Source organism: Scyliorhinus torazame, chromosome 6 (genome assembly GCF_047496885.1).
Source record: "Scyliorhinus torazame isolate Kashiwa2021f chromosome 6, sScyTor2.1, whole genome shotgun sequence".
NCBI lineage: Eukaryota > Metazoa > Chordata > Chondrichthyes > Carcharhiniformes > Scyliorhinidae > Scyliorhinus > Scyliorhinus torazame.
This window is the reverse complement of record NC_092712.1, coordinates 266,055,497-266,065,188: the sequence shown is the minus strand read 5'-3', so window position 1 is coordinate 266,065,188 and position 9,692 is coordinate 266,055,497.

The following is a 9,692-nucleotide window of genomic DNA, read 5'->3' as shown; positions in this document are numbered from 1 at the left end:
TTGAGTTTAAAGTTTAGCAAGGCTGGTTGCAGTTTTTAAAAAGTAGTTGATTTTCATTTGTATTTCTAACAAAAAAGAACGTATAAGAAAACACAGAATATAAGGCATATCAACCATAAAATCCAAATGATCGGTTACAACAACCATACCATTAACTATAGACATGCTACCCCCTTGTATTAAAACATACTAGGGGTGTGATCGAGACAACAAAGGCGCAACATAGTTGCGTTGGCAGTATCAGTGGATTGTTTTCCCCCTCACCACCCTTTAATCCCTCTGTACTTGTTTCCCCTCATTCTGAGTGTTGCTTCCTTTTCCCCTATCCAGCTTGATCTCTTTGTGCACCCTCCCCCACCACCACCCTCCCAAGTTAGTTGTTGGTCACAAATAGGTCCTCAAAGAGGCTGGTGCATTGCCTCCATATATTGTAGAAGCCTTCTTCCATTCCCTGATGGTGAATTTTTCTTTCCTCCTATTTGAGGAATTCCGCCAGGTCAGACAGCCAGCCTGCGGCCTTGGGTGACTCCACCCTCACTTCCACAGCCCTGTACATGGCTTCACAAAAGGCGGTCCAGCACCCGACCAGTTTGGGGCAGGACCAGAACATGTGGATGTGGTTGGGCAGGTTTACACATTTGTCCTACACGCTCATGCGTGTTCTGGTCAAGTGCACCCTGTGCACTATCCTTGGCTCCGTTCGGCTAAGCCCTGCACATGAGGAGGTGGTGTTCGGCCTATGCAGTGCTTCGATCCAGAGAACTGCCCCATCTCTATGCCTAGCTCGTCCTCCCACCTTTCCCGTGTCTCGTCCAGTGAGCCCCTTGCCATCTCTAACATTCGTCCATACATATCGACACACTCAGTCCCCTAATTCGCCCGATGCTAGTAGTCTGTCCAGTAGGGTGTGTCCAGCTGGAGGAACGTTACGGTCTACTTGCAGAAGAAGTTCCGCAGTTGTAGATATGGGAGCTCATTCCCTTTTGGGAGCTGGAGCCTTTCTGTTGGTTCCCCCAGGGTCGCAAGTCTACCGTCTACATACAGGTCTTTTACTGTCAATTCCCTTTTGTCATGTCTCCACATATTGAAGAAGGTGTCTATTGTTGCCAGGATAAATTAATGTTTTTTGCAGATGGGGGCCGCAGTGGACATTGCACCAGGATTGAAATGGCGCCTGAGCTGGTTCAAGGTCCTTGGCAACCACCACCGTGTTTCTTGAGTATTTAGCTGGGTGGAATGGGCGGTAGCCAGTGCCTGGAGGGATGTTATAGAGGAGGTCTTCTCCATGCGCATTCTGCCTCCGGCTCTCTCTCACTCACCCCCGTACCCTTTCTGCGTTTACTGCCCAGTGGTAGAATAGGTGCCAAGCCCCATATTCCTCCTTTGTAAGACACTTTTATGGGTCCTGGTGTTTTTCCCTGCCCACTCTAATGCCATAATTAATTTATCTACCTTGGTGAAGAAGGCCTTAGGAATGAAGATTGGGTCGGATCTGAATAGGAAGAGGAATCTTGGCAGCACGTTAATTTTTATTGTCTGCACTCTTCCCGCCAGGGAGAGCAGGAGCGAGTCCCACCTCCGCGGGTCTCTCTTTACCATTTCCAATAGACTCGACAGGTTCAACTGATGGATACGTGGGCTATCTGGATCCCCAGGTATCAGAACTTGGTTTGGGCCAGTTTGAACAGCAGCCTCCCCAGGTCTGTTTACAGCCCCGGGGGTTCACGGAGAAGATTTGGCTCTTGCTCGGGTTAAGTTTGTAACTAGAGAAGGCACGGAACTCCCTTAGGCGTTACATTATTCCTCCCATGCTGGCTGTAGAGTTTGAGATATAGAGGAACTGGTCATCTGCGTAGAGTGAGACTGCTCTTCGTTTCCACTTTTGATGCCTTTCCACCGCTTCAACAACCTGAGGGCGATAGCCAGGGTCTCGATTGCCAGGACAAAAAGCAGCGGGGACAAGGGCATCCCTGCTTTGTGTGTCTGTGTGGCCGAATGTATTCGGAACTGGTGGTGTTTGTCCCTATGCTCACCATGGGAGTGCTGTACAGTAGTTTAATTCATGAGGTGAACCCTGGCCCAAACTGTTCCAGCACTTCCATGAGGTACCTCCAAACAACCCTGTCGAAGGCTCTCTCTGCATCCGGGGAGATGATCAATTCTGATGTCTCCTCCCCAAGTGAGGTCATAATCATGTTCAGCTGATATCTGATATCTGTCTGCCCTTGGCAAACCCCTTCTGATCTTCCGCGACACACAACTCTCCAGTCGGCCAGCCAGGGCTTTTGCGTTAGTGTTCAGGAGTGATACAGGTCTGTATGACCCCCCCACTTTGTCGGGTCTTTGTCTTTTTGGGGGGATCAGTGATATTGAGGCCTGTGCCAGCATGGGCGGCAGGGTCCTCTCGATAGTGAATCATTGAACATCTCTCGCAGGTGCATAGCCAGTGCTGCCACAAACATTTTATAGAATTCCACAGGCAATCCATCCAAACCCGGTGCCTTCCCCTACTGCATGGAGTTAATGCACTCCATGATCTCCCCAGTCCCAGCGGTGCTTCCAGTCCCTATTTCTTTTACTTCACCACAACTGGTATGTCCAGCCTGTTCAACAGTTTCTTCGAGTCCCCCTCTAGGGGCTTGGAGGTGTACTGTTCCGGTAGAAGGTTGCAAAGCCCTCATTGATCTTATTTGCTATGACTAGTGTCATGTGAGAGTATCTTTAAGAAATGGGCGTTCATAAAATAGCTGCAGTGATGGTGGAGCTGGGCTGTCTGTCTGATGTACTTTAGCTTTGAGCTAGCAGCTACAGGGTGTGTTTAGTTTAGTTTTGCAGATTGGGAGCTGCATCCAGAGAAAGGAGGTGTAATTCTGATCCCTCTCTATATAAAAACTAGGAGCAGGAGTAGGCCATCTGGCCCCTCGAGCCTGCTCCACCATTCAATGAGATCATGGCTGATCTTTTGTGGACTCAGCTCCACTTTCTGGCCCGAACACCATAACCCTTAATCCCTTTATTCTTCAAAAAACTATATCTTTATCTTAAAAACATTTAATGAAGGAGTCTCTACTGCTTCACTGGGCAAGGAATTCCATAGATTCACAACCCTTTGGGTGAAGAAGTTCCTCCTAAACTCAGTCCTAAATCTGCTTCCCCTTATTTTGAGGCTATGCCCCCTAGTTCTGCTTTCACCCGCCAGTGGAAACAACCTGCCCGCATCTATCCTATCCCCTTCATAATCTTATATGTTTCTATAAGATTCCCCCTCATCCTTCTAAATTCCAACGAGTACAGTCCCAGTCTACTCAACCTCTCCTCGTAATCCAACCCCTTCAGCTCTGGGATTAACCTAATGAATCTCCTCTGCACACCCTCCAATGCCAGTACGTCCTTTCTCAAGTAAGGAGACCAAAACTGAACACAATACTCCAGGTGTGGCCTCACTAACACCTTATACAATTGCAGCAGAACCTCCCTAGTCTTAAACTCCATCCCTCTAGCAATGAAGGACAAAATTCCATTTGCCTTCTTAATCACCTGTTGCACCTGTAAACCAACTTTTTGCGACTCATGCACTAGCACACCCAGGTCTCTCTGCACAGCAGCATGTTTTAATATTTTATCATTTAAATAATAATACCTTTTGCTGTTATTCCTACCAAAATGGATAACCTCCCATTTGTCAACATTGTATTCCATCTGCCAAACCCTAGCCCATTCACTTAGCCTATCCAAATCCCTCTGCAGACTTCCAGTATCCTCTGCACTTTTTGCTTTACCACTTATCTTAGTGTTGTCTGCAAACTTGGACACATTGCCCTTGGTCCCCAACTCCAAATCACCTATGTAAATTGTGAACAGTTGTGGGCCCAACACTGATCCCTGAGGGACACCACTAGCTACTGACTGCCAATCAGAGAAACACCCATTAATCCCCACTCTTTGCTTTCTATTAATTAACCAATCCTCTATCCATGCTACTACTTTCCCCTTAATGCCATGCATCTTTATCTTATGCAGCAACCTTTTGTGTGGCACCTTGTCAAAGGCTTTCTGGAAATCCAGATATACCATATCCATTGGCTCCCCGTTATCTACCGCACTGTTAATGTCCTCAAAAAATTCCACTAAATTAGTTAGGCACGACCTGCCCTTTATGAACCCATGCTGCGTCTGCCCAATGGGACAATTTCCATCCAGATGCCTCGCTATTTCTCCCTTGATGATAGATTCCAGCATCTTCCCTACTACCGAAGTTCACCTCACTGGCCTATAATTGCCCGCTTTCTGCCTACCTCTTTTAAACAGTGGTGTCACGTTTGCTAATTTCCAATCCGCCAGGACCACCCCAGAGTCTAGTGAATTTTGGTAAATTATCACTAGTGCATTTGCAATTTCCCTAGCCATCTCTTTTAGCACTCTGGGATGCATTCCATCAGGTCCAGGAGACTTGTCTACCTTTAGCCCCATTAGCTTGCCGATCACTACCTCCTTGGTGATAACAATCCTCTCAAGGTCCTCACCTGTCATAGCCTCACTTCCATCAGTCACTGGCATGTTATTTGTGTCTTCCACTGTGAAGACCGACCCAAAAAACCTGTTCAGTTCCTCAGCCATTTCCTCATCTCCCATTATTAAATCTCCCTTCTCATCCTCTAAAGGACCAATATTTACCTTAGCCACTCTTTATTGTTTTATATATTTGTAGAAACTTTTACTATCTGTTTTTATATTCTGAGCACGTTTACTCTCATAATCTATCTTACTCTTCTTTATAGCTTTTTTAGTAGCTTTCTGTTGCCCCCTAAAGGTTTCCCAGTCCTCTAGTCTCCCACTGATCTTTGCTACTTTGTATGTTTTTTCCTTCAATTTGATACTCTCCCTTATTTCCTTAGATATCCACGGTCGATTTTCCCTCTTTTTACCGTCCTTCCTTTTTGTTGGTATAAAACTTTGCTGAGCACTGTGAAAAATCACTTGGAAGGTTCTCCACAGTTCCTCAACTGTTTCACCATAAAGTCTTTGCTCCCAGTCTACCTTAGCTAGTTCTTCTCTCATCCCATTGTAATCTCCTTTGTTTAAGCACAGAACACCAGTGCTTGATTTTACCTTCTCACCCTCCATCTGTATTTTAAATTCCACCATATTGTGATCGCTCCTTCCGAGAGGATCTCTAACTATGAGATCCTGAATCAATCCTGTCTCATTACACAGGACCAGATCTAGGACCGCTTGTTCCCTCGTAGGTTCCATTACATACTGTTCGAGGAAACTATCGCGGATACATTCTATAAACTCCTCTTCAAGGCTGCCTTGACCGACCTGGTTAAACCAATCGACATGTAGATTAAAATCCCCCATGATAACTGCTGTACCATTTCTACATGCATCAGTTATTTCTTTGTTTATTGCCTGCCCCACCATAATGTTACTATTTGGTGGCCTATAGACTACTCCTATCAGTGACTTTTTCGCCTTACTATTCCTGATTTCCACCCAAATGGATTCAACCTTATCCTCCATAGCACCGATGTCATCCCTTACTGTTGCCCGGATGTCATCCTTAAATAACAGAGCTACACCACCTCCCTTGCCATCCACTCTGTCCTTCCAAATAGTTTGATGCCCTCGGATATTTAACTCCCAGTCGTGACCATCCTTTAACCATGTTTCAGTCATGGCCACTAAATCAGAGTCATTCACGATGATTTGCGCCATCAACTCATTTACCTTATTCCGAATACTACGAGCATTCAGGTAAAGTACACTTATGTTGGCTTTTTTACCTCTGTTCTGAATCTTAACACCTCGATCAGTAACCTCTCCTAAGTTATATTTCCTCTTAACCTTTCTCCTCAATTTTCCTTATCGTTGAATCCATATCTTCATGTAACAACCTGCCGAGTTGCTTACATTAATGTTTTCACTTCCCGTTTTATTCTTTTTAGTATTCCTGGTCCTATTCACTGAGCTCCCCTCAGTCACTGTACCTTGTACTGTCACCCTTTTTGATTTTTGACTATGGCTTCTCTGCCTTACACTTTCCCCCTTTCTGCCTTTTGTTTCTGTCCCTGTTTTACTCCCTTCCGACTTCCTGCATTGGTTCCCATCCCCCTGCCACATTAGTTTAAACTCTCCCCAACTGCTCTAGCAAACACCCCCCCAGGACATCTGTTCCAGTCCTGCCCAGGTGCAGACCGTCCGGTTTGTACTGGTCCCACCTCCCCAGAACCGGTTCCAATGTCCCAGGAATTTGAATCCCTCCCTCTTGCACCATCTCTCGAGCCACGCATTCATCCTCTCTATCCTGACATTCCTACTGTGACTAGCTCGTGGCACTGGTAGCAATCCTGAGATTACTACCTTTGAGGTCCTACTTTTTAGTTTAACTCCCTCAAATCCAGCTTGTAGGACCTCGTCCCGTTTTTTACCTATATCGTTGGTGCCTATGTGCACCATGACAGCTGGCTGTTCACCCTCCCCCTCCCCCCCCCCCCCCCCCAGAATGTCCTGCAGCCGCTCCGAGACATCCTTGACCCTTGTATCAGGGAGGCAACATACCATTCTGGAGTCTCGATTGCGACCACAGAACCACCTGTCTATTCCCCTTACAATTGAGTCCCCTATCACTATAGCCCTGCCATTCTTCTTCCTGCCCAGCTGCGCAGCAGGGCCAGCCACGGTGCCATGAACCTGGCTGCTGCTGCCTTCCCCTGGTGAGCCATCTCCCTCAACAGTATCCAAAGCGGTATATCTGTTTTGCAGGGAGATGACCGCAGAGGACACCTACACTGCCTTCCACTCTTGCTCTGTCTTTTGGTCACCCATTTTCTATCTCCCTCAGTACCTTTCACCTGCGGTGTGACCAACTCGCTAAACGTGCTATCCACGACGTCCTCAGCATCGCAGATGCTCCAAAGTGAGTCCATCCACAGCTCCAGAGCCGTCAAGCGGTCTAACAGGAGCTGCAACTGGACACACTTCTTGCACGTGAAGGAGCCAGGGACAATGGACGTGTCCCTGAGCTCCCACATCGCACACGAGGAGCATGACACGGGTCTGCGATCTCCTGCCATGTCTTAAACCTTCGGTTAACTTCAACAATTACAATTTCCCCCCCAAACATTTAATTAATAAATAAACAACGAAGAAAAAATATATATATACCAATGAAAAGAAACAGAAAAACAGAAACACTACTTACCAGGGATAAAAACACTTCCTCCCCACCCAGCTTCGAATTCCCACCTAGATTCAAATTCCCAAACTCACTCTTGATTCTGTCTCACTCTTGGCTGTGTCTTCTCTGGCTCACTGGGAGAACTCACTGGGAGTGAGTTTACAAGTTGCTCTTTTTAAACTGTCCTGAATTGACCGCCCTCCCCCCATCTGCTTTTAGATCAAGGTAGATTTAAGTGACTGACACTTAACTGCCAACCAGTTATGTGAGTGGGTGGGGCAGCCCTTGTTAACCTACACTGCACAATTCTAGCTTAATTTAAATTAATTTAAACTCCTGACATTTAAGAAGGAGCTGCCTTACTGATTTGATTCAATTCCCACCTAGATTCAAATTCACAAACTCACTCTTGGTTCTGTCTCACTCTGGCTGTGTCTTCTCTGGCTCACTGGGAGTGAGTTTATAAGTTGCTCTTTTTAAACTGTCCTGAATTGACTCCCCTCCCACCACCTGCTTTTAGATCAAGGTAGATTTAAGTGACTGACACTTAACTGCCAACAGTTATGTGAGTGGGTGGGGCAGCCCTTGTTAACCTACACTGCACAATACTAGCTTAATTTAAACTCCTGAAACTTAAAAGGAGCTGCCTTACTAATTTGATTCAATTTCCACCTAGATTCAAATTCCCAAACTCACTCTTGGTTCTGTCTCACTCTGGCTGTGTCTTCTCTGGCTCACTGGGAGAACTCATATGAAAGGAATGTCTTCAAATCACATGCTAATTTAAAAGTGATAACTGCTCTTAGTAGAGAATTTAAACCTCATTTATGTGTTAAAGAGGGTATTTGTCTTATGGATGTTGCAAGGAAAGATTAAGGGTTACTTATAGAGTACTGTATTTTTTGAGAGGAGTATTTGAGTTTATAGTTGCTAAGATGTTTACTGTATGTGTTTAAAAATGTTAACTGGATTCATAGAATAAACATTGTGTTTTGTTTTTAAATTATTTTAGTTCTCTGTTGCATCACACCTGTAAAGTGGGCCATTGTGCTCCCCATAACCAAAATCTATTCAAAGTTATGGGTCAGGTGAACTCCATGATACACTTTGGGGTTCTCTAAACCCTGGCCCATAATACTCGCCTACCATTCCCATCCATCGCCTGCGCTATCTCCCTTGTGGCTGCCTACTTTCTCAGCTTGTGTGGCCTTGACCCCATGCCCATAAAAGGTTCCCTGTGTCCAGTGAAGCTGGTTCATAGCTTTCCCAATGGAGAGCAGATAAAATTCCATTTGTAGTTTTTTTTTCCTATCCTTCACAGCTCCATGGACTATCGTCGATCCACTTCCAGTATGGAGTCGATCAGCTTTTGTCCAGCCACCCTTTCCTTCCTGCCCTTGAGAGCTTTGTATGTTATTATTTTCCCCTCCTTATCACTGCCTTCTGTGTCTCCCAGAATATGGAGAGTGAGACCTCCCCATTTTGGTTGCAGGTTGCATACTTGTCGATGGCTGGTGACATTTTTTCGCAGAACATCTTCTCGGTGAGGTGGGCTGAGTTCGGCCTCCATGGGGGGCGCTGGGCCTGGCCGGTCTCCAAACTCACATCCATGTAATGTGACGTGTGGTCCGAGATTACTATTGCAGAGTATTCCGCCCTCCCACCCCTGGAAGCACCGATTTATCCACTACGAAGAAGTCGATATGGGGGTAGACTTTCTGCATGTACAGAAGAAGGAGAAAGGAGATCTCCTTCTTCCTTGGATGGTTGTACCTCCACGGGCTACACGCCTATTCTGCTCCATAAAGGTGTTTAGTTCCTTTGTCATTCCCGATTTTTAAAAAAAAAACTTCCCCCTAACCCAGGGCTGGACATTTCTGTTGTTGGGTCCTGTATGCAGTTGAATTCTCTCCCCCCACGATTAGCTAGTGGGAGTCGAGGTCAGGGATCTCTGCCATTGTTTTTTTAATGAAGTCGGCCGCTTCCCACATGGAGGCGGATATATTTACCAGAACCACAGGTGTCTCTTCCAGGAGCCCACTGACCATCACAGTCCCACTGGGCTCGTCATTATGTTTGTCCTTTTGTTAAACAGTATGGCCACCCCCCTCATCCTTGTGATGAAGCACGTCTGATACGTCTGTCCTACCCAGCTTTTACTTACCCTCAGTCGGTCCTTCTCCCTCAGGTATGTCTCTTGAAGGAAAATTATGTCGACCCTCAGGCTTTTTAGATGGGCGAAATCTCTGGATGTTTTCACTGGCCAGTTAAGTCCCCCTCATGTTCCAGGTGACTATTCTGATGGGGAATTTCTGTTTCCCCCCCCCCCCCTCCTGTGGGGTCAGCTTTACTTTCCTTCTTGACGCACCCCTGCACGCCGGGGTTTCCCTTTGTTTGTGGGCCATCTACATTGGCCACCATCACCTTCCTCTTTCCAGCCGTCTCTGTGCGACCTGTTGTAACCAGCATTCTACCCCCCTCTCACCTAGTCCCAGACCATCTGCCCTTGCAG